Below are 26,197 nucleotides of genomic sequence, written 5' to 3' on the forward strand. Positions count from 1 at the left end.
AAATTACCAGTGAACAAATATCATGAAAAATATCCTGTGTCATTTTCTTTAAATATATTACTGAAACCTTAGGGCTGCTGCCGAGAAAACTATTTACCTAAGGTTTTCAACAAGAGATAATGAATAATTTTTTTTGTTTAAAAATTTATTTTAAAATTACTAAATTGACCTTTTTAAATACAGTGCTATATTTTAATTTAACAGACCAATATTAATTTACAATTGCCTATCTCAACGAACAGCACTTAAATGGTGTAGGTTTTAACTTATTCCTCACTGAAAACTAACGTGAAAACATAGTTGTCACGCATTCGCTTGGAACTTGTAATACAACAAGAGTTTTCTATTTGTTATCCGTGTTCAAGGCACGCCGATACATGTAAAGTTACGACAGTGCATGGCCTGAATACACAGTCCTGTCCGATCCGTGTACAAATTTATATCTTTCTGCGCAAATACGTCACGTTGGAGCTACTGCTCAAAACACTGGCGTTAATCTAGCATCCGTTTGAGTGGTAGTTAAGTAAAATGTGGGAAAAAAATTGAAATGACAATATGCAAAATTGTGTGTAGTATGGTCACCCAAAATAACCATAGAGTAATAAAAGTGAATTAAACAAAGCATTACAGTTCTATTGAAACCTTAATTTAGCATAATTCAGTGTATTCGCGCAAACAAATACAAATGTTAACAATGGTAACGGACAAAGCAAGGCAGGTAGGGCTCAATGAGTGGTCAAATTACGATTTTTTTTGTAGCAACTAGTCTTGAGAAAATGCATTTTTCTGTGAAGTAGTCGTTAACCGTTAAGCTCAATTTTCTTTAAAGGAAATAAAAACCGTTATTTTAAGGTTTTATTTTTAATAGCTTTCAAAACCATAACCTTGATACAAATTGTTATGTAGGATACTGATGCCAGTTCACCGTCAACTGAATTAATATTTATGTTTACAACGTTTCGTTTAGCCACCGAAATTATATTATAAATGTTTACTTGTAGCATTGGTTTAGATAACATTAAGTTTTAAAAAATTATAAACGTGCCCCAACGTTATGGTTGGAAAGTGAAAACAAATATTGGCAGTTAGTTAAATTATAGGTTTTTAGGATGTTTTGTAAAATTCTGTTGACAAAAGATGGTATGTCCATAAAATAAAGTCCCAGTTATAGATTTTAATAGTATCAACTGTAAGCGTTATAGAGTTTTGGTTAAAGGTCACAATTAAATATTAACTCAAATAATTATCAAACATAGCCGAAATAGCTCAGCTGGGAGAGCGTTAGACTGAAGATCTAAAGGTCCCTGGTTCGATCCCGGGTTTCGGCAAAAATTAATTTTGCATTTTATAAGCTGCGTGTTTACCCATGCGTCTATACCGGTACAGTTGCTGCAAACTTTAAAGCCAGGTGACTATAGCGTAAGTTGTAACTTTCCTTTTTTAAGTGTTTGAGCGGGGAGATGACTTTCTTGATCGTGTGGTGTTCAGCGATGAGTCAACTTTCCATCTAAGTGGGAAGGTAAATATCCACAATGTTCGTATCTGGGGGTCAGAACATCCTCTAGAACTTGTAGATCAGCAAAGAGATTCCCAAAATTAAACGTTTTCTGCGCTGTGTCCCGACGTCAAATGTACGGACCATTTTTGTTTCGCTGAAGCTACCGTAACAGGGGTGGCTTATCTGGATATGTTGAAGGAATAGCTATTTTCCCAATTAGTAGAAATTGAACCTGTAAAAATTATTTGGCAACAGGATGTAGCCCCTCCCCATTGGAATCACTTTGTAGGAGACTGGTTGAACGTCGAAGTACATGACAGTTGGATTGATCGTAATGGTTGAGACGACAGAGTTCTTTTTTCGCTGGCCTCCACGTTCACCTGACATAACGCCATGCGATTTTTTTTTTGGGGGGTTTTATAAAATATCGTGTCTACGTTCCGCTTATACCTAATTATGTGCCAGAGTTGAGACACAGAATTGAAGAGGCTATTGCTTCCACTACACCGGACTTTTTAACCAAACTGAGGGAAGATTTGGACTTTCGGTTGTAAAATTGCCGTATAATTAAAGATGCACATATTGAATATTTGTAAGTTAAACTAGGTTAGTTTGCCTTCAATATTATGTATTATTTGTTGTAAATAGTCTAAATTAATTTTTTATAATGTACCTACCATTAAAACTGTGACATTCCTTTATGGGCACATGTAGTCCCTATCATATAACTGGTCACAATTGAATGCTCTCTTTTATTTAAAAACTTAGCGTCATGTCAAAGGGAGACAGATAAGCACCGATAAATGATTATTTATGTGGAAATTAAGTTTTTTAACCTTATAATATGAATCTTTTTTTCAATTTGATTTTTAGTTTATAGTACATTTCCCTATACCTAAACAAGCAACATAGTATAAAGGCAATATTTACACTTTATAGAAAGTAAATATTTAATTTCCTTTAATATTTATTTTGTTTAATTACATTTTATTCCGTATGTTTATATTTGTACTCTATGATTAATTCAGACTGTAAATGTTTTGGTTATCGTTTGTCTATGTATTACTCTATGTTATTTTTTATTTTAAATATTGTCAAGGCTAGCATATCAGTATTTTTTGAAATAACTATTGATTTAAAGATGAACACGTCAGTAATGGTTAGTAATTTTACTATTTTTGTTTTAACAACAAACTAAAAAAAATCGTTTACTAGTGACGGGGAAAATATTCTTTTAGAACGAATTGAGACCTGATTAAGACAACAGCTAGAACGCAACGATTTTGACATTGATTTATAATTGAATATTTTATAGAGGATTAGAAATGGTTATTAATGCCAATATTAATTGAGTTTTGAAGAAAATAATAATTTTAATCAACGAAGATAATACTCATACATCAAGATTTAAAATAATTACTTAAGAAGAGAAGTCGACAAAAATCCATGTTTAAGAGATCGACAAACGACTTTAATTTGCTTTGAAATTACGAAGATTAAATGCCATTTATAATTCCGAAGAAAGAAGAATCCTGTTGAAGATTGAAAAGTCGCCGTTCAAGCCCGGGAAGGATGACCGTCGCGCAGTCCAGCCCAGTCGCCGTCCATAGTCTGAAGGATGGAGTCGTGACAGCGCGTATTCCTGCCGCACGCTAGAGGACGGAGGAGCAACGCCAATATCGCAGTCCTGGATGATTCGAACCAAGGAGTCTCCGAGAACCTACACGTCTCGTGGGTATCCTGCAGCAAGGTTTGGTCCCTTACCCCATCACCCGAAGACTCGCTGAATATAGAAGTACCCGAGCGAATTACAATCTAAGAAAGACGAACATTTTTCACAGAACTAGAATCTGTTATATTAGATCGAATATTATTTTTAAAGAAAACCGATTAACTTGTTCATCTTTAGATTTACAAATCAAATTCCGGAATCGCGATCCCGAGCTAGATAGTATTAGCTAGTATAGATGGAATTTGATATTGGAATAACGTATTGCTATTTTGGTTGACTGGTACTGCAAGTTACGTACCCAGTGGTCCAAGCTCTACCGGACTGAAGTTAGTTGAAATAAATAACATCCAAATAATTAACATTTGATAGTAAAGATAATTCACTCAAGTGAAAGAATTGTTAGATGCTTTGAAGTTGAGAGTAATAACAAATTCCATCTGTAGTTTAAAATAAATTAGTTTAAGTTAAGTTTTTTCTAGTAAGTGTGATTTTGTGCATGTCAAAGTGTATTGTCACCGTCGTCACAAACATTACACACAAATATAAACCGTACATTTGAATTTGTTTACACTTTATTCCAAGGTCTAGTCACGATATTAGTATTTAACATACTTTTGATACACTTTACCTTGACTTTCAGACACAAGCTTCTTGACACAATTCTTAAAACTAAGAGAGGTAGGCTAGAGAAACCGAAATTATTAAATACATTAAATAATTTCAATATTTACACTAGCTGACTCCACAGTTTTTGGCGCCCAAAGTTGAAGCTCGAGTAACGGTAAACTTGCAGTTAACACTATGTCAGCAGAAGAAAATAGAACAACGTACTTCCTCAGACGAAACAAGGATAATATCGGTAGCAGTTCTAGTTCAGACCAAGGATCATGTAAGGGCGGGTACAGACTAGAACATTTCAACGGACAGAACATTGTTCGCGAACATGTTTGCAACCAATGTGGACGGGAAAACGAACATTTCCCCGTAAAAAAAAATGTTCGGTTGTTTGTTCGGTTGCGATCCGATATTTGTCGGTTTTTGCCCGTCACATCAAAGGATGTTCGCCGTGGCTCGGATAACAGTCTGGACGTCGCTGCGAACACTTCCTGCGAACATTCAGTTGTCGACGTGGAGCGGTGTTGTCTTCACGGAGTTAGTAGCGGCGCGTGACTCTTTTGTTATATGAGAATGGAGTGGTCCAAGGAAGATCAAATAAAACTGATAGATTTGTATAAACAACAAACAGTGATATGGGACCCAAACAATGTTAATCATTTCAACAAAATTAGAAAACAAGACGCGTGGGAAGAAATCGGGGCCGAAATGGACAGAGATGTGGACGAATGTAAGAAGAAAATGGAGAGTTTGCTATCAGCATTAAGAAGGGAGAGGAAGAAAATGAAAGACACTGCTGGAACTGGAAAAGGTGGGTTCATTTCAGTTTTATTTTGTAAAGTGGATTCTTTTAAAACATTAGTACATTTTGATTACGTAAACAAAATTTTAAGTCGCACAAATTGTTCTACAAACAGTAATTTGTTACAGGAACTGACGAAATGTACAGAAGTTCCTGGTTCGCTTTCGAAAGTCTACGTTTCTTGCTGGACAAAAATAAACCAAGAAAGACAATTTCGACGGTAAGTACAAGTTGCTTGGTACCAAACGTTCATACTAAGCATATTCATCTTGCCACGTTACTTTCCCTTCTCGTGTAAAATACTCCGCCAACTCTTCCCTTACGTCAAGTACCACATTCTTTGATCTGCGGGAACCCTTGTAACTGGCAACAACGAACCCATATCTGTACCATCATCCCTCCAACGCCCGTGTATTACGTCTCCCGCTTCTTCATTATCAAATGTTCCCCGGGGTGTGTAAACTGTAGCAGATTCTGGTCTTTTTCTCAAGAAATTGTGAAGCAAGGCAACAGTCATTACAACTCGCTCAGCATTTTGTGGTTCTAAGAGAAGAGGTTTCCTCAGCACGCGAAAAACTGAAGATGCAATGCCAAACACGTTTTCCACAACCCTGCGAGTACTGCACAACCTGTAGTTAAAAATCCGTTCCTTTGTCCCTTTACGATGATAACCAGCATATACCTTCATAAGGTTGCCCGACAAAGGAAATGCTTCATCCCCAATAAAAAAATATGGGATATCTGTGTTTCTGTTCCTCAATGGGGCGGCGGGAGGAAGATGCAATGAGTTCGATGCAATCCTTTTGCCCAGCTCAGAATTTGCAAATACGCCACCATCCGATATTCGGCCTTGGCATCCCACATCTACAAATAAGAAATTGTAATTGGCATCTACCAAAGCAAAAAGTACTATACTGAAAAATCCTTTGTAGTTTATGTACTCGCTTCCACTATTCATAGGTGACTGTAATACAACGTGTTTACCGTCGAGCGCGCCTACACAATGTGGGAAATGCCACTTGCTTTCAAATTCTCTTGCTACTGCCGCCCATTCTTCTTCAGTAGTAGGAATCTGTAACAGATATATTCAGAACCACATGTAACGACCGGTTGTTATAATTCTCCTTTGACATTTATCCCATTTATTTCATTTACATGTTTATGTTTCTGCCTAACTCAGTGGCAACTAGTCCAATGAAGGGGACGCAGAAACATTATTATACACACGTATTTGACTTGAAATTTTGCAAAATGCAAGAATTACTGTTGTGTGGTGTAATAACAATTTAAACGATGTAGCTATAAAACCAGTGAAACATTATTTGGCTCAAAAGATAATTTATTTATAATTACTTATTATGACATTTTTCAGATGCGAGTAGAAAGCGAAGAGAGAGACGTAGAATGTGGTGCAGTTGGAGAATCAGCACAGGAAACTGTACCGAAAAAGAAGAAGCAGCGAGTCGAAGATGCACGTCTGGACAAAGCCTTTCATATATTGTCGTCCACCGCGAGTCAGCTTAACGATGAGTGCCAACATTTTGGAAATTTGGTCGCATCTAAGTTGAGACAGTACAACGTTGATACTAGATGTACAATTGAAAATGACATTATGGGTATTTTCCTTCGCGCTAACAGGGGTTTCTACAATAACACTCAGAATTTTATACAACCACACTATCCATGTCATTTTCCATCGGACAACTCTGTCATGCAGTCAAACACTGTATTGTCCAACCCTACAACCCCGTGTCCTTCAGCAGGATCACCTACCTTGACGTCTGATGATGATGATTTCATTATTCACGATCTCTTATAAAATATTTTTGTTTTAATTACTAATGATTTGTAACACAGTGTAAACAACTTTGTCATTTCTTATAAATAAATGTAGAAAATTACGTTAATAAATCTTTCAATTACACAGTACCGCAGAATAAGTCAATACTTACCTTAATGTAATCCTCAAGTCCTTCGATGAGAGCAGAACACACTTCAGGAATAACTGTGCTGATAGTCTGTTTTGAAATTTTAAATACATACTGAAGGCTGGTATACGAATCACCAGTTGCTAAAAAACGTAATGTCAATGCCAGTCTTTCTGTAATTGGAATTGCTTTTCTGAACGACGTATCTCTCTTACCAATTTTCGCTCCTATCAAATTGATCAACCACTCAAAATCTGATGGGTGCATTCTTGTAAAGTTCTTGTAAAGACCACTGACTGACTGAAAACTTAAGTCTGCCAACAAGTTCGAGCCACTATATGTTGTCCTACTTTCATACAGTTTTGTAATCCACCAACGGCGAGATTTCCTTCGCTTTTTAACCGCATAGTGAATGTAAATATATACAGCTGCTGCTACTTGCGCCTGTGTACTCATCGTGCCAATGCTAAGTACGGAATGGGTCACAGGGAACACACCTCGAACAATGTTCGCAAACAATGTTCTTTCGAAATCTGAACACTGTTCGTAAAATGTGTCGAACACTGTTCGCTGTTCTGTTCGCTAAAATGTTCTAGTCTGTACCCGCCTTAAGAAGATTTGGAGTGGACATGTGTAGGGCGAGAGCGAAGCCAGCCGGTTGCGAAGAAGGGATGAAAAGAAAGAGGAAGAGAGCGTATTTCTACTGCAAACACAGCCCCAGCCCACTTGTCCTTGAGGTTTGAGTGGCGCTGGTGTGCGGCTACAATGGTGATTTCCTTTAGCGCATATGGCTCTAAAATCGATGGAATTCCAAGCCGGATGGCATTGCTTTTCACAGGTAGTGACGACTTTTTTTTTTTTTCATTTGTTAACTAAATTAATTCCCAAAACTTTTGAAGCATCAGAAAAAAGTGGCAAATGTTTTAAACAGAAGTAACTACTAATCTTCGAACTTTTCGACAAACCTAAGAAAACTAATTAACAAAGAGAAGTGGTTTCAGTTGTAAGTACAATTCTGTAAGTGTACTGTCACCGTCGTCACAAACATTACACACAAATATAAATCGTACATTTGAATTTGTTTACACTTTATTCCAAGGTCTAGTCACGATATTAGTATTTATCATACTTTTGACACACTTTACCTTGACTTTCAGACACAAGTTTCTGATACAATTCTTAAAACTGAGAGAGGTAGGTTAGAGAAACCGAAATTATTAAATACATTCAATAATTTCAATATTTACACTAGCTGACTCCACAATAGCTACAAAGTGACGTCAAATTTTGTTAGACAGAGTAATACATGCATGCGAAAAAGAACACCTGTATGTTTTCACGATGTGGCAGCGTAAAGCTGGAGTCACAATGCCACGAAGGACACTATACGACAAAATCGATTGTACGTCGTACATCGTTCCAGCACAACTTAACACTACAACTTCTAATCTGGCTGTCAGCAAATCTTCACCATGCCAAATGCGCCCACAAAAAGCAGCATAGAATGCGCTAAAAACATCGTAGGCCCTATAGAAATATTTTTTTTCCCTGTTGAGAGTTGAAGTGCATAGTAATATGTCGTTTAGTCGTCTCTCTGGGACTAAGCGAGATTAAGTTTATTTTCGATACATGAAGGCAATTAGGGACAGAAAATAATTCCGCTGTTAAGCTCATCGCACACTACAGCGCGCCGCGCCGCGCAGCCCTGAAAGAATTCCGGCTCAACACTCGCACACTATAGCGCGCCGGGCCGCGCCGCGCCGCGCAGCCTTGCGGAAATTTCCGATGGTTCTGGAGGGGGTCGCACACTACAGATGCCGTTTTCTGATTCCGCGCGCTCAGTTCCTTCAGTGGTGACCTACAGTACAGGAGTACCGAGCAGTGTTGCCAGACGTACGAGAATTCTCGTATTTGTACGAGCATTTAGAACCTGTGTACGTTGTACGAGGTAAAGTTGGATCTCGTACGCTTTTGTACGAGAATTTTTAAGATCACTATCACTGTTGGTTTTTTTACCCGGGTTCTAGTAAGATATATTAGTTTTATTGTATCGTTTTGTCAAAACAAGTGTATAACATTTCTTTTGTAACTTAATACCATTAAGTGAAGTTCCTGCCCGACAGCGTTGACTTTTTTTTTTTTGCTGGAAACACAGGCGATGCTGACTAAAAAATAGTGTTTGTTTTTTATTAGCAGGTGCCAACCGCTATTTGTCTAGCACAGGAAATGATGACCCAGAGTCAGAATAATGTTAAATGCACAACCCCTAACTCACAATTTAGAGTATTTTTGTATTTTAAATTAACGAAAATAAAAAACTGGATATTTTTTACGAAAAAAATAATGCAAAAAGAGTGAATGGCAGGAATAATTGTATTGTTGTGAAAATTGTTGTTAATAATGTTTTACTTATGTAATCATAGATTGTGAAAATTGTTTAGTTTAGATTTGTTAGGCTTGTAGCTCAAATGTCAAGTATATAAAAATATTGTAGAAACACATTTAAACTTTTGCTTTTACAGTACCATTGTGTACGAGATTTTTTGTGTCTCATACGAGAATTTTCGTTCCTTGGTACGAGACATTGACATTTACAATCTGGCAACACTGGTACCAAGGGGCTAGTTTTGCTTCCGTTTAGTTGGGTTGTTGGTTTTCAGGTTTAGTTTACTATTTAATTTCAAAGTCATGAGAAGTTCTGAGGAGGAATATATGTTTCTATATTGTTTACTGGAATCGGAAGAGGAAGAGAAAAGACAGAGGATGATGTGGGTTCACCCGATTAACGAGAAGAGAGAAATATACGGGGAATTCCACCACCTGTTTTCCGATTTACTTAAAGATAAGCGGAAGTTTTTCCAATACTTTCGAATGTCTCCGGAAAAATTATATGAGCTTCTTGATATGCTTATACCTGTGACAGAGAAACAAAACACTACATTTAGACGAACGGTATTACCCGAAGAAAGACTGGCTGTTTGTTTGAGGTAAGTTTTAATATAATTCTTGACTAGGCTTAACTCTTCTTCCTGCTAATCGCCCACTCCACTTGTCTACTCTAGCCTATTCTTTTCCACATTTCGCACCTACCTCCATATCCTGCCTTTTACTACAAGTAAACAACCAACAAAAGTGTTTAAAAATTTATTTAATGATATTAAAGCCTTCAAAAAGGGAATTATCAATATATTTCATATAGTTTATATTTCAGCCTATAGTTTGTAAAATAGGTCCTTAGCGAGCTCTACACAGCACACTTGGGCTCTACACTACCACCTGTTACCAAAATTGTGCATGTTCAGATATAAAATAAAATAACACTGTAATCAAAAAGAAAAATACAGTAATAATGCAGTAAAATTACTTAGTTTTTGAATAATAGTAATATGTAGGAGATGACACTTCAGTATAGTTTAATTGATTAATTTAATGAACACTTAAAGTTAAAAAATATCACCAACTTCTTCAAAGATAGTACACATGGTCCACAAAGGATATTTCACAAGTCCTGGTTGATATTGTTATCGTCATATTCCACAGGTGACATTTGGAACGTAGATGCTGCTGGGCTTGACATGTTAGATGAAGAAAAATTTCTTGATCCAGGAGAAATTTGGTTTGCTGAACATTGTGCCTCTTCTTGAGTTCTCTCATAATCTCCAATCTGAACTCACTATTTGTGGCCTGCTCAGATTCCTTGATACTTTGCTGTTCGTCCACGCCAACGGCTGATCCCACATCTTCAGTAGACATACTTCCTTCAGTTTCTGAACTTTTTGCATTATTCTCATTTGGAGTATCACTCACTTGTTCTTGAGACTTCTCTTCCCTCGCAATTACCGTTTCTTCGTCAGAAATGTTACTTTCCTGTTCTCTTTGAATATTAACAAATGGCCTTACGAATTCCATCTGTAATTCCAAACACCAGGGTTTTATTTTTTTGTGTGCTTTGCCAGATTTTGTTTCCCTTTTCTTCAGTGCCTTTCTATAGCATTCACGCAATGATTTCCACTTCTGCTTGCATTGTTCAGCTGCAAATAAAAAAATTCTGATAAGTAATACATTTTACAGCATGCAACCAAAATAAAAATGTCGTTTCTTACAATTCATTGTTTTATAATAAATGTATACATAATTCTAAGTCAGCTATACGGAGGATCATAACAAGTGGGCACCCTTAACAACTTTGCCTACTCTGTTCACCCCCATTCACCAACTGAACAAACTAAATAGTTATAACATTCCGATCCATATTTGTAGATCAATTTTTTTTGCTGATATTATAAATGGTTAATTAATAAGTGAATAAATTTTCAGAGTCAGTTCAATATTCTAAATGAAAACATTGTTTTCAGGTTCCTCTCTACTGGTGACACCTTTAGAACGATTGCATTTAGCTATCGGCTAGGTGAGACAACTGTAAGAAAAATTGTATACGAGGTATGTAAGGCCATGTGGTCTTCTATGCAACCTCATTTTATGCCTGAACCAGACAAAGTTATGTGGGAAAAAATTGAAGAAGAATTCAGAACAAGATGGAATTTTCCCAACTGTATTGGCGCTATGGATGGCAAGAATGTTCTTCTTGACAAACCACCCAATAGTGTATCTCTGTTCTACAACTATAAAAAAACATTCTCAATTGTGTTTCTTGCTCTGGTTGATGTTCATTATAAGTTTTTGTTAGTGGATGTTGGAGCTTTAGGCAGGAACAGCGACCGGGGGGAGGGGAGGGGGTATTTTACAACTGTGTTTTGGCAAGAAGCTGCAAGAAAACAAACTGAACATACCTCCGGAAAAATTCATTCCAGGAACAGAGGTAGTCTTACCTCACGTTATCGTTGCAGATGAAGCATTTCCCTTACAAACACACGTAATGAGGCCATACCCTGGTAACGAGTTAGCTGACGACATTTAAAAAATAACATTTATCTACCGACTTAGCCGAGCACGAAACACAAGCGAGGATGCCTTTGGAATCCTAACAAAACGGTTCCGCATTTACCAAATAAAAATGCAGATTTGGCCTCAATATATGACAACGTATGTTCTAGCTACGACCGTACTACACAACTTTTTGCGTGAAGATTGCATCAACCTACTTGCTGAATTCCCAGATGAGCCTACATTAGGGGTGCAAGATCTCAAATGGGTCGGAGGACAATTTTCTGGGACTGCTCTCATAGTCAGCGACAAATTCAAAACCTACTTCAGCTCATCAGAAGGATCCGTGCCGTGGCAAGATCGTGTGGTCACAGCTGGTACACTGAACTCATGATTGTTTATACATAACAAGTAATATTGTTAAGTTGTTATTACTTAAATTGATAAAAATGTAATATTATTGTATAGGCCAGTAGTTTTATTTTCTTATGTGATAATTTAAAATGGGAGACATACATATTGCAATAAAATGTACTTACCAGGTTGGTTCAAACGAGAGCTTATTTCTTGCCATGAATTGATTTTGACATTGTTGTCGTGGTATTTAGGATGAGACAAATCGTAAATATTAGGATAATCTTGTACACATATAAGTAGCTCCTCGTCATTCATTGTCTTGTGACGTTTCTGGAAAGAATATTTGCATGTTTAGTTTCATATAACTTCATATACGTGACCCATCACTAATTTAAATTTTCGAAACTTAGGCAACATTAAATTAAAGGCCACAAAAAGGAGAAGGATAGCTATTTGACTGAAACGTTAGTTTGAGGTTAAACCAAATCTACACTTCTGTGATCTCAAAAACTTTTGTTTCCCGACCTGTTTATTTAAGAGGCCGTGTCACAAATTTGCACTCCTATCTATATCAATGTTATTTTAAAAGGCACTTTTTCTCAAAGTCTATAAGAGGTAGGGGCCGGAAATTTTTCCTACTGAAAGTATACAATACATTTAACATAACCGCTTTTTTTTAAATTTAGATATCATATCATATATTATTTCTGTTATGAAAATAATATTATCAATATTTTGATTTGTCCAGATACAGTGAAATTTTGCTTATATTTATAATTATTTAGCAAAACTGAAAAACCATTGAAATGTATTGCACATTACCTTTCGATCAGTGTCTTCATTATCATGATGGGTTTAAAAACCTGGGTGTAATCAAGTCTTTAAATATTACATGACAACATTTATACTTAATAATTTGGAGATAGGCCTTTTCTATCCTCAGCCCCTGAGCTTTTACTACCTGGTCTGGCGACCGACCTGACACTCTTCAACCACCCCAGGGGTCTCCGATTGCACATCCCATAAAAAAAAGCTGTTCGTTCATTTGTTTTTGTGTTCGAGCGAAGGTTTACTTCTCCACAAGTTCCACAGACTTCACACATTAAATTTATGCCAAGAGAATATTCCGCTGATGTGACGCCATACGAATGTATTATTCGCGACCATACAACTTTTTTGTTTGTCATCGGGAATAAATAAAATCATGGTGTTTTTTATACAGGGAAAAACCGTCGTTTATCAAGCAAGAGTGGGGTGTTTATTCCAACTAGAAGAAAGAAAAACAGAGGGGAAAGTTTGCAGAAATGGAGATGCAAGGAAAATTTTAAGTAAGTTTTTACCATATTAACAGTAATAGATAGTAAATTGTCAACATCAGCTAAGAACATTAAAGATAATCAAGAGATCACACAAAACTTGTACAAATTAAATTAAAAGCTATATCCATAATGTAACGTCGTGTGCAGAATGCCAGTGCTGAGAACAGTTTTACCCTCTAGGTTTATTATCATGAGAAATTGCTTTACATCTTCCCTTGAGCACAAATCCAACGTTAAATTAGTTTAGGCTGTGTTGGTGTTATAATTGCAGTTTTGTCATGTTATATTTGAAGATAATGAAATGGCTAAGAAACAAGGTTAGGAACGACAGGCAACAAAGAACATATAATATGTATACTGCCTCTTATTTTATTGTCACTGACACAATTCGGAGTGCCATCCTAGTGTGTGAGTGTTTGAAGTGAGCATTAATTTTGTTACTTCGTTAATTTAGCATTTATTTTGTTGAACATGCATAGCACCACCATACTGAATGATCAAATTGAAAATTTTATTTGGCCAAATGACGAATCTTAAATAACAGTATAAACAGTGAGAATGTGCATGCAGATAGTATATTTTCCGATAATTCTGAAGCAGGGATTGTAATTGTAATTATTTGACATGGTGTAATTATTTTAATGGATGAATTGAGTAGTCCAGTTCCAAAACTCGCCTTGTCCTCTTTCACTGGAACAGAGCAAATCGAGATAAACTGATATGCAAAGAGGTTGTGACATAGCCAACACACAGTAGGTATGAATCATTTCAAAAATTAAATTGAAATATGTTTCTTGAGGTCTTTGAAATGTAACAGTATACACACATATTAAAACTGTTAAAATAAATTGGACAAGATGAGTTTCGGAACAATACTTTGGACAAGGTGAATTTTGGAACAGTATATAATACAAAATGAATTTTTTCGTAAGGAAAACCAGTAACCAACTCTTTGATTACATCTCGTATTTTAATAATGATACAAAATACATTTTTTTAAACAAAAAATAATATTTTTTCTACTGCATATTAAGATCCTACACTGACTGAAGTTTCTCCTTATTTTCTCAATATTGTCAACTAAAAAATATGTTGAACTATTTCAAAACATCATACTCTCAAATCTTCATCAACCTTAGGTTCATCATCATCCTCTTCATGCACAGTTGTGTATTGTCTGGCAAGAACATCTCTATAAAATGCCAAACTTGCATTCTCCTTCCATTCAGGCCCATAGTGCTTCGACAGTAGCTTATTCACATCATTGGCTTTGGCAGCATTTGGGTGGAGTCCTAGTGGAACTATTACTGGGTTAATTTGTTGGAAACACTTGCCACGTCTGCAAATACCTTTACTTTCCATAAGGTCAGTTCGGTAATTGGGTTCCCCTCGAACAAGTACTTTACTTTCTTTTGATTTCTTCAAAATGAACCGCTTCGTGTTACAAAATTTGAAGTGCCATGAACTGGTAGGTCGCACAACTTCTGCAATAGCTGATTTCCAATCGTAGAAAGCAAAACCAGCATTGCCAGGCTTGATTACAGTTCCGAACTCTCCAAATATATCAAAATATTATTGGGGTGACACTATCACTTCCTTTGCTTTTACCCGCTTTTCAATACGACCAAAAACACGGTCTGCTGGCAGGAATGAGTGTCCAGGTACGGGGAAAATGATGTGTACTTCCTTGATGTGTTGTGGTGCTTCACACTTTAACCATTTTGATACCATACCTACCATCATACTATTTTTATTTTGGCCTCCGCAGCCGTCAGCAAAAAGCCTTATAGTTGTTATTGTGTAATCGATTCCAGTATTCTGCAAGCAGTGGTGAACACATGATGAAATTTCATTAGAGCCTTTGTGTGCATCAAGTTCTGTCCATGTGTAAATAAACGTGTTTGTTCTGTTTTAGACGATCCTTGACAAACAGTAAAATTATACACATAGAATTGTCTGCTAAAATAGGCACTTTGATCTGGTACCTTTGGTAGTACCATACTTTTTTGGCAATCAAAAGAAAATGTGATGGTATTATCATGATTTTCTTTCAGCATATCATAGAAAGCTTTCGAACGGAGTTTGTGAACCCTAAATTCGACTCTCAACCCTTGTTTCACATGCTCATTGTTTTAAGTTTTTATTTTACCTTCAAGTTCAATGCAACGAGAGCACTTATCTGTAGCTGGACTACGAAAGCTGACATTGTAATCATTGTCAAAAATTGTTTACAACAATTAATAATACTTCTATACAGTTATACCAAAATATGAATATGTTTATGTGATTAAAAAAAAACAGTTTTTACCTTCTAAAACAATGTTACATTAGACTTTATATTATGTGGACATAACCACTTTTGATTAATGCAGTTAGTTTGTCCATGGCTGCTTATAGGACAAGGCGACTTTTGAAACAGTTTTTATATATATGGACAAGGAGAGTTTTGTAACACAAAACCTTGTGGACAAGAAGAGTTTTGGAACAGTACCTGGTTTTCAAATTGTGTCTGTTATTAGACATGGGGAGTTGGGGAACGTGTTATAATGCTATCTATTGCGCACTTATAAAAGCTGCACAAAACAATAAATAACTCAATTTTCCTTGGTGATGGACAAGGCGAGTTTTGGAACTGGACTACTCAATTCCGACATCTCATTTATTATATTTCCTTACATTGAAACAATAAAACACTACATGGTGAATAGCTTCAAAATTTCTATGTTGAGATCACTATCACATCCAAAATGCGAATGTGCCACCTTGTTCCCCATAAAAAACTCATTTTGTCTTTTACTTTCAACATATATATCACAAAAGTTTTGCTGTACATCGAAATGAATAGATATGATATGTGCCATACATTTTCCTAATTATATTAACAAAATCCTAAAACTCAGGAAACTGTATCATTGACAGAAAAACGTACTAGTCCTGTAACAGTTTCAATGATTTTGAAACGCCACATCGTATCTTAACTAAACGATATGATGAAATCTAAGAGTATGACTGGTATATTGCTAAATTACATCCGACAGCTTCCAAAACGCCGATTGTCATGCTACGTCTGCAGAAGCATTCGTGAAGACTATTTTGTTTGAAGGCAAATCATGTGTTTTCAATAATATTGCAGTGGCATGGCGAATGAATTAGTCACATTAAGCACAACAGTCAATTACGAAAATAAAATATAACGTTTGTAAATACTGAGTTTATATTATCGAGTAGTCAGTGTTTTCCGTAATTAATCACGGCGTTTCTTTATGAAATGTAGTGGGAATCCCGAATAACACATACAGGGCAAAGGATGTTTGACAAAATAACTATATTAAAAATATATATTTACAGTGTAAATTGCAAAATTCTATTGAAATAATCTGCATCCCAAATATCTAAAATATCAAAGAAAAAATTGGATATATTTTTTACAAGAATTATGTTAACAGCAGGTACTTAAACACTAAACAAGAAAATTATGTTACGTCAAGCATAAGTTATAAGAAATTTCAAATTCAATTTTAAAAATGAATAATACATAAACTGATGTGCATGATACTGAAGAGACGGTCTACTTATATCACTCTATAAAAAGTAAAAATAATTTTTATATAGAAACTTGGCTAATGGTTTTGCGACAACATTATTGCATGTATAAAACAGTTTTTTTTACATTGATATGCCATCTGACGTGTGTGACTATCTGGGATAGTTGAAAATTACCCTTAGACACATTGTTTCTAAGACATAGGTTCAGGTTTAATTCAGAAGTAAACTCTTTATTGCAACAACCTGCCAGCATAAATGCGAAAATTAATTAGTTTAGGAGAAATTTTAATTGTTTTTATATTACAGGCTTTAAAGTATATCGATGCCTAATTTACAGATTTATGTGCAGCAGAAAAGTTATGTCTAAATGCATTGTTCTCTTTTTCTTTATTTTTTTCTTTTGAAGAGTCATATCTGATGTGAAATGAAAAACTTGTTTTTCAGACTCCAAGAAAGGGACAGCACCAAGACTTGCTTCTCTGGTTTTTTACGAAAGTCACCAGAAAAGTATCAGCAGTCAACTAGTTTTCCTGAAAAAATACCTGAACAACAGAAAGCTCTAGCAGCATCGTGTTCCACTAATAAGTGTCAGTCGGAACAGCAACAAGTTACTCCAGATAGTAGCAATGTGGATACTGAAGCGTCGTTTGAAGTGTCTGGAAGAAGGATAACTGGCATTGATTATTTTTTAACAGACTAAAAGTTTTGTGTAATCATGGACCACTAGGATGTGGTATACAAAACTTAATTATCACAAATGAAGCAAGAAGAGGTCTCAATTCAATTTTCAGTGTGAAATGTAACATGTGCAACTTTCAAGATACTCTACACACAGAAAACCCAAAAAGTGAGTCTATGGACATAAATACAGCTGCTGTAATGGGATCAGTCTGTATTGAGATTGTATTTAGATTGTGTGTAATGCATATGCAATATCTAAGCATATGAATTTATGTTATTATCCTTTTAAAACGTTACATGATGAATTTCGTATACTTTTTAATGTGAACTAACATTATTTTTCACGGAATATTACATCCAGATAAAGAATAATTAACACATGTTTGATAATTAATTAACTGTATTCCGATACGTTTAAAGTATTACAATTTTTATATACGAGTCATACTACAGTTGTAAATGAGAGGTTTCTTGACTCTGAATCCCTGCATCCACAGTTTCCTAGTGAGCCGCCGGTCAGATTGTCATCCTCTCAGATTGGGGGTCGTCCATTAATCACGTGATGTTTTTTTTAGCAAATTTTTAACCCCCCCTCCCCCCTAGTGATTTGTGGTGAGGTTTTAGATTACCCCCCCCCCCCCCAAAAAAATCACGTGATTTTTTTCGGTACAAAATATTTTTAAAATTTTCGGAATATTATCTTTAAATATAGGTATAATCTAATTTAATTCTGGAAAATTAAGCACAGCATGTATATTCGGCGCCAAAATCACAGTCTTACTGGCGACTGGCAAGCCGAGCCAGGCGGGGATATTGTTGCCTGGCTACGGCGAGTCAAGGTCACGAGTCGCTTTTCGGTTTAGTAGAAATCGCGTGAAAAAATTAATACACGTGATATCTCTCTACACCCCTCCTCCCCCTTTGTGATATTTCGTGATTTCTCCGAAACCCCCCCCCCCACCCCCTTTCGAGCCTCACGTGATTAATGGACGATCCCTTGTCGAGGAACCAGCTACATTTTTCGTTGAGTAAGCTGGAACTGTCAACCTCCAACTAATCCTGTGATAAAGGTATAGTAGCTTTATCACGCGCTGCGGCTACAGTTACTTCGGTTGAATAAGCCACTAAATCTCACTGTTAAAAGAGAGAACTTCTAGAGCAGAATATTGGAAATAAACATTTACTGACACGGCCTCTTAAGTTTGAAAATTGAATCAATGGTTAACCCATTTATATAGTTAAATCAAAGATGTAAAATAAAGTAATCTATGCTTTAACTTACCTTAAATAGTCTTCTGTGTACACAAGATACGTACAGCCCGTGTGCAGGTCTTATAAAATAGACTCAAAAAAGAATAATGAACGAGAAGCACCGAAGAAACCCGGCACCCGAAGGTTATCTCAACCCATATTGTCTTCCGTCTGTCACCAGACACGATAGCGCGCCGCTTGGCGCCTCGCCTCGCCCGCCTCCTTGGCGGAACAATTCCGCTCCGAATTCTCCCGGGAGTTCCGGCGCCGGAATAATTCCGCGGCGGACAGGGCGGCGCGGCGCGCCCAAGTGTGCGCATCGTCATTGCTTTACATGCGAACAGTTCGGCCGGAATTTTTCCAGGGCGGCGCGGCGCGGCGCGCTGTAGTGTGCGATGAGCTTTAGCTATGCGAAGAATTAAAAAGAAATTAAATAAACAGTTGAAGTAACACTACAAATGTGAAAGTGTGCCAAAACAAAATTTTCGTTTTACAGCATACATAAATATTTACCAAGTAAACATCGTATTAAATATTTTTTAAGGTTTTTCGTTGTGAGTTTTCCGTTTTACTTGCCGTCATGCGGCACGACACAATTATAAATAGAATCCACTTCTTGCGGGCCAACGGGGCGCGTATGACGTCACGGTGACCTTGTACTTCATTGGCTACTGAGCGAGTCGGACTAGTCATGGCATTGCGACGCCAGCCTAACTATCACTCGTAACAAGAAAAAAACAGCTGTTCCTCCTGGCATGCAGTTTGTGCTGACGTCAACGGTCAAGTTGTCACTCGAACCCAAATGATGTCACTGACTGAGGCGATGATTCAGGACATAAATGGTATCAGCCTGACGTCAATCTACTCAATAATAAAGCAACATTTAACCCGCAGTTCATTATTAGAAACTCCGTCAACTGAAGAATTTTAAGTACAGAACTAGCTCTTTTACTCTACACACACTTTTATGTTGGTATAAGTAGGTTTTTCACCTGAAATCCATCGGAATTGAAATTATTGAGTTCAGTTTAATACTAAATAACTTCCAGCAATCACCACAGCCGAAATAGCTCAGCTGGGAGGGCGTTAGACTGAAGATCTAAAGGTCCCTGGTTCGATCCCGGGTTTCGGCAAAAATTAATTTTTTATTTTATAAGCTGCCTCTCTGAAACATATTGTTACGAGTTGGAAAACAGGTACGAAAGAATAGCCCAAATAATACAGTTTTATTTATTAACTACTATTTAAACCTATTTATTAAATTACAACACTTAAGATGTGTGTCCAAAAATTAATCACTCTTTCGTTTAGTCCAAAGTTCACTCTCCCCACTGCAGCTCGGCTCGACGGAGGTTCTCACGACTCGTCGTCTCTTACCTCTTACCACTGTCCAACACACTGCCTCACTCTACTCACTCGTCCGTCACCGCACACATCAGTCTACGCACCCTGAGCCCGTCTCTCGTCGTCCGCTATCGCTCGCCAAGGTGGCCACCCGCCCTCTTCACTTCACTGCCTCGGAGTCTGACGTTGCCGTTTATATACCCCTCAGCCCCCCTTCTGGAATAGTCTCACACCCCTTTGAAGTTTCGCGTCAACAGGCTAGACTTGACAACCGTAACTCCCAGAACAACGGCATTCTAGTTACTCCACTCCACGCGGCGGGCTCCGAGAGCCCGTAGGATCCTCCAGAGGGACGGAGAGTTCTATGGCAAGGTGCTAAGGAAGGGGCAGGCAGGAGGGAAGGGGGTATCAAGGCGCCGTTCCTAATCCGATCAGGAGTGTAACGATCATGGAAAGAACCAACCCCTCCCCCCTTGAAAAAGGCGAGCGCGTGCTCTGCCTGACGAGATAGCCTGCTTCGTTACTTCGCATCGTAACACTGTACCCTCCTTAAACTTGTTCGTTCCGAACGGGTAACATGTGTCTTCCGGCGTATTCCCTCAATCGGTCCAAATGTATCACTTTCAATTATTCCCTCTTTCCTCTCTGGATCCAGTAGAAAACATCATTTAGGTACTTCAAGACTTCATACGGGTCTTCCCATGATGCTTGAAGCTTAGGGCACCTTCCTTTCCTTCGCTGCGGGTTGTACGGCCACACCAAATCGCCTTCCTGAAATCCGGTCGAGTGAGCCTTCAGGTCGTACTTCGTCTTCATCCGGTATGTTGCTGCACAGACAATTTATAAAGTCCTTAAATGATGGGGCCTGATCGTGTATCAGTAGTGTACGCTCCTTTAGATGATTGACGTGGTCGGTGGTGCTGGTTGGCTCTTGGCGAGAACAGCCGAACTTGACGTCCAAACACAATACTCGCACGAGTCTGTCCAGTTGAGTCATAAATGGCATCCCTATAAACCATCAGGAATATCGGGATATTTTGATCCCAATAATGTTGACAACCTTGGCAATGTTGTCCTCTGGGGCCCTGCTGAACCTTTTCACCATGCCATCGGACTGATGATGTGTAAGGCTGTGGTCCTGGTGTGGTTGTGGTGATCCAGATCTCACGCCTGATGTTCAACATACTATTTCCATCTACTCATTTTCCATCTTGTGTGCAAGTGTCACACATAAATTTGACTCTTTTCGTTCATGTGCCACATGACCCGTGAACACGAACATATAATTTCGGGCAACTAATCCACTTCTCTCCATAATTATCAGATGATTTTTTTTTCTTTTCACAGATTGTACATTCAGCGTCAGCATCGCTGTCCTTTTATCAGTAGGTATGTAGACGATGCCATCACTTGAGTCCGATGTCTCTTGCTGATGCCCCTTTTTTGTGAGAGTTACACCTTTTTCCTGCAGAGAAATTTGCACATGGGTGAAGTTTCCATGGAGCAACTAATACCACAGGCCCCTCCTTTGATGGTTTCGATAATGGAATGATGGTGTAACCATTGTGCAAAGTTTGGCTGTAATTCGTCCAGAATCAGACACCTCCAATTGATCTCGGAGAATCCCCAATATGTAAGTTCTGCCTTCATCTGATTCTAGGGATCATCAGCGCAGGTGGAACATATAGTCCCACAGCACACCTGTCCTTCACTAACATCTCTAACAAGCCTCTTTCTGATGAATTATGTGCGAAAGATGGAAATGTCTGTTTCATCTGTTAACGTTTCGTCACAGAAAATAAGTAATGCTATTTGTTCCAAATTTCGTCCCGGGATCGAAAATATAAAATGCTAGGGAAACCAATTTTCGAATATCCTCTAGTTTATTATCATGGCCGCTATAGTAACCATTGCTAACAAGTAACCTCAAATGAATATAACGTCAGTGGCCTAAAGTAAACCTACTAACAGACTGCAGCACAATTTTCATCGCCCATACTTAATCTAAGAACAACACACTCACACTGAAAGATACACTAACACCCCGCAGAATTTTAATTTCATTCTCTTTCTAGACGAAACTGCATGCAAAAAAGAATTCTCAAGGAAATAATGAATTGCTGCAGCGCATGCAACTGTTTCTCAACATTAGTGCCAATCATGCAAACTGTAAATACACCAGGGAACTGAATTAGGACCGGAGATAAAATTCGAGGCCCCTACTTTACCTTCATAAACTTATACACAACTCATACACGCAGGGGCGCCGCAAGGGGGTGAGAGTTCAATCCCTAGAGTATACCGATACTGTGGAAACCATCCTAGATCTCGCTGAAACCGCGAATTATTACGGTCTCTAGTTATTTTAAATGATGATGAAAGGTTAGCTGTTACAACACCTGGAACTGTAAACTACACTGGAAGTGACGCATGTTGATATGATACTAACCGCTTGATGCTTACGTAATTTTTCTTCTAAACACAAACTCTAATTTTATTTTTTCTTCCATTTTTTTTTAAATTCCTCCCGGGAAAAAAAAACACTGTAACCGCAACTAGTAGGGATTTTGATTTGTCGCAAATGCGTTATGAACCGAGAAAGTCTACAATTCTCTTGACTTCTAATTACTCGTATGGTTGGAAGAAATATTTATTTACGTGACGTGGTTATCTGTCTTACGGCAAATCACGGATGATCTGTATCGCAGTACGAGTTTCCTCGTTGGCTGAGTTAGTTTCTAAACTACCCAAGAACGCAAGACGCAAATCATTAAGCAAAAAGGTTTAGAATACTGGTTTATAATCTGCACAAGGCGCAGTAACGTAACGCAAGTATTTTTCAACTTTCAACTTTCAACTTTTTTTTTTTTACTTTTGGCTTTCGTTTACGACAATGATGTTGGAAGAAAAGTGTTCCAAAAACTATTAAAGTCACAGAAGTTTTGTGCATTGGATTCCGCGATGTTATTTTAATTCACTTGATAAAGTTTTACGGGATGAAAGAAAATAAATTTTAAAACAAATTATTGACAACTTATTTTGTTTTCATGATTAATATGAATTATGAAAAAAAAGGTAAATATTTTTTCTACCGTTTTGAACTTTTAACTTAAAGAGTTGTTGACATCTAACGGCTTGCGTGTTTTATAAACAACCGTAATTTCCTTGCGTTGGTTACGTGATGCGTCCCTTGCCTACCTGGTTTATAAACCCGTCCTTAAGCACAGTACGATATTTTTTCAACAAATCAGAGGCAAATACAAAATTAAAAGTTACAAATAAAGGCAAAGTTTATCAAACCTATCAGTCAAATTTTCTGCGATGAACCACTAGGGACCGGAAAAATTTGCGTTTTCAATAACCTCTAGGATATAATCCACAGTCCTCTGTACACTCAAGCAAATGTCTCCTGTTCATTGGCCGCCGACTGCTGAGACATCTCGCCTTGGTAGCCTGTGATTCGATACTGCTTTAGTTGAGGATTTATCATTGGCCAGTACGCTCCCTATAAGATGTGTGCCAATAGCGAAAGCAGCTTAGCGGTGTATGTATTTTAATTATATTAAATAGGGAAAAGATTATGTGAATTTTCCCGGGGTCTATGAATCAATGATTCTAACTATAGATTAGACTTGATGGTTCTGTGATTTCGCTCGAGCCTTAAAGCATTTTTTTATCGGTGGAGACTTGCTGGAGACAGACTGGTATTCATACTGTTATGGGCTTGAGCTGTGTTCTTATTGGGCCAGAAACGTCGTACGCATGAGGGAAATGAATATGCATTATTTATGTTACGACACATGACTAAACAGCCAATGAGAGCAGAATAGGGTAGATGAGAGTTGGGAGCTGTTTATATTTATCCATAAGGGCAGGCATTTTTCGCGAATAAATCTGAACGCCTATTGGACTGCAACAAGGTATCTACACGCGCACCAGCGGTTTCTTCCTTGTGATTGGCGGCCGTCTGCGAGAGAAGTAGTTGCCTTATTTTGCTGAGCCACTCAGGACGCATTTGCTTCCGCAATGAATTACTGCGATTGGCGTTTTAACAATCGTCATGTACCTGAAAGAAACTCACCCAATCACGAAACACAGGCGATACTACAGTGTTTTAACTTTCAGCTAGTCTCGGAATCTTTTCGCAAAAATATGCATGGCTCTACCTATCTACCGAAAAAAGTAACTAAAATAACTAGAACTTAATTTGCGAACCTAATTCACAAAGGACGGACCCTAAGTCGTATGCTAGGGTGGCGGTCAGGCCAGAGGGATCAAACCACTTCCTTTTCCATTGCAAAAAAAAAAAAATAACTGGAAGTGTAGTCCACGTGCGACAGAAGTGTAACTTCTTGCTTATTAGGTGTATATATATATATATACACACATACATACACACACACACACACAAATTTTTTGAATTTTTTGACGTCAAAACGATTTTTAAATTTCTTCCATAGTGGGAGGCAATTAAAAAAAAACGAATGCTAACAAAATCGGGGGATACAGTTTGGTGTTGCAGCTACATATCTCTATCATCTCCATTCAAAATTGTATTACTCCACTGGATAGCTAAATGATCAAAGAATTCGTTACGCTAAGTGAGGACTGTGACGCATCGCGCGCAGGTGGAGGGGGAAGCGCCGCCAGTTTGAGGTCATTTTGCTGCGTTTCGAGATTTCCATTTAGTATAACTTTTGACCCGGAGAAGCTACGACGTTCGTTTGAGAGTTAATCGTCAGCTCTCGTCAAAATATATCGAATTCATAAATAAAACATTAGTGTAAAATGGTTACAGTGAATATATATGGTTTTAAAAAAAACTATGATTCTAACATATATAAAATAGCGTACTCTATATTTTGTATAGAAAATATTACCTGTTACGTACACGTAATCACGTACAACACACGGCCGTGTCCATGACACAGCCATACCCCATTTTTTTTTTTTTTTTTAAATTGAACAAGATATGATAATTGTGAAAAGTAAGGATGATCTCAAATGAATAAAGTTCCTTTTTCCGTACCTGTACTCTCACATCCGTTCACGGACAATTTTTGGCGCCTCTTTTGGGTGGTTTATTCCCACGTTGACTTTGGTAATACAATACCTCTTATCTGCTTCTACCTTTTTATTATATTTAGGCATTATGATAAAATAAAAAGAAATAATAAAAACACTCAAATGGAACATAACTTACACTCATAAAGTCTACCTCACAAGTCTATAGGTCCGTTTGACATTTCATATCAGTATTCATAACCAAAAATAAATTATACTTATAAAGCTAACCTCTCAAATCTAAAAGTATTTTATTTTATATTTTCAATCAACTATTCACATGAAAAGAATGACACTTATAAAGTTAATTGCACAAATTAATAACGCTTTTATACTCGAATAGATAAATATTAGAAACTTTAAATAAAATAAAATAAATATTGTAGCGTCAACCGTTAGCCGTTACGAAAACTGAGGAGTATACAAACACAGGCAGCGTTACAAGAATTCCGTAGCATCACTGCTGCGTCATTTCTACCTCTCCCCTGCCGTCTCCCCTTCCGGCCGTTACAACTAGCATATAGCTGCGTACCTATCCCCACCTCCCTTTTATTTTTTACGTCTTCCCATTCGACCGCTGGCGCATGCGCTGGAGTGGCGTCGCCACCTGCTCTAGCTGTTCCCTCACCATGTAACTTTGTATTCCCCTCATGCGATAGGAGTGATCCTAACGCTCAAAAATTGTAGCCACCTCAGCAAAGCAGTTTCACTATAAAAAAAAAGTCTGTGAAGTTGGTTTACGGACGGCAATTTAACGTGACAACGTCATAATAAAACATTGATGAAATGATTGCATACTTTTATGAATAAAATTGAATCATTTTTATTGAATTATCACTATTTTGTATGGATACAAAGGAGTGAAATGAAATTTAGTTGATAAATTTACTTTTAATTGCATTCATTAATTCAAATATGTTTATTACTTTAACGAACAGATTATTTTAACTATAACTTTTATACATGTTTGCTATTTAACTTCTTCCAATCTGTGTTATTCTGCTAAGGATAGGACGATGATAGGAAAAGTAGGAAACGAATGGGAGAGTTTCAAGTTTAATGTGCCTCGAAAAAGTCAAATCGATGGTTGTTCCAATCGAGTGGAAGAGAGATAGATGCGGCGCAAGCGTACAATGAGCGTAACGGGACAATGTGCGTAACGAGACAATGAGTCAT

At 37.4% G+C, this 26,197-nt stretch overlaps 1 protein-coding gene, 1 long non-coding RNA gene and 2 other non-coding genes across 5 annotated transcripts in view; 3 read left to right on the forward strand and 1 right to left on the reverse strand.

Annotated features, from left to right (window-relative positions):
* Window positions 1-26,197, reverse strand: part of LOC134539976 (obscurin) — a 570,520-nt gene that overhangs the window by 537,063 nt on the left and 7,260 nt on the right. The window lies entirely within an intron of this gene.
* Window positions 1,256-1,328, forward strand: Trnaf-gaa (transfer RNA phenylalanine (anticodon GAA)). The gene has a single exon. It is a non-coding gene; the product is annotated as a tRNA-Phe (tRNA).
* On the forward strand, window positions 4,238-6,481 carry LOC134540166 (uncharacterized). The gene is made up of 3 exons (XR_010076418.1): window positions 4,238-4,656; window positions 4,776-4,867; window positions 6,020-6,481. It is a non-coding gene; the product is annotated as an uncharacterized LOC134540166 (long non-coding RNA).
* Window positions 19,674-19,746, forward strand: Trnaf-gaa (transfer RNA phenylalanine (anticodon GAA)). The gene has a single exon. It is a non-coding gene; the product is annotated as a tRNA-Phe (tRNA).

The sequence above is a fragment of the Bacillus rossius genome, chromosome 16, assembly GCF_032445375.1.
Source record: "Bacillus rossius redtenbacheri isolate Brsri chromosome 16, Brsri_v3, whole genome shotgun sequence".
NCBI lineage: Eukaryota > Metazoa > Arthropoda > Insecta > Phasmatodea > Bacillidae > Bacillus > Bacillus rossius.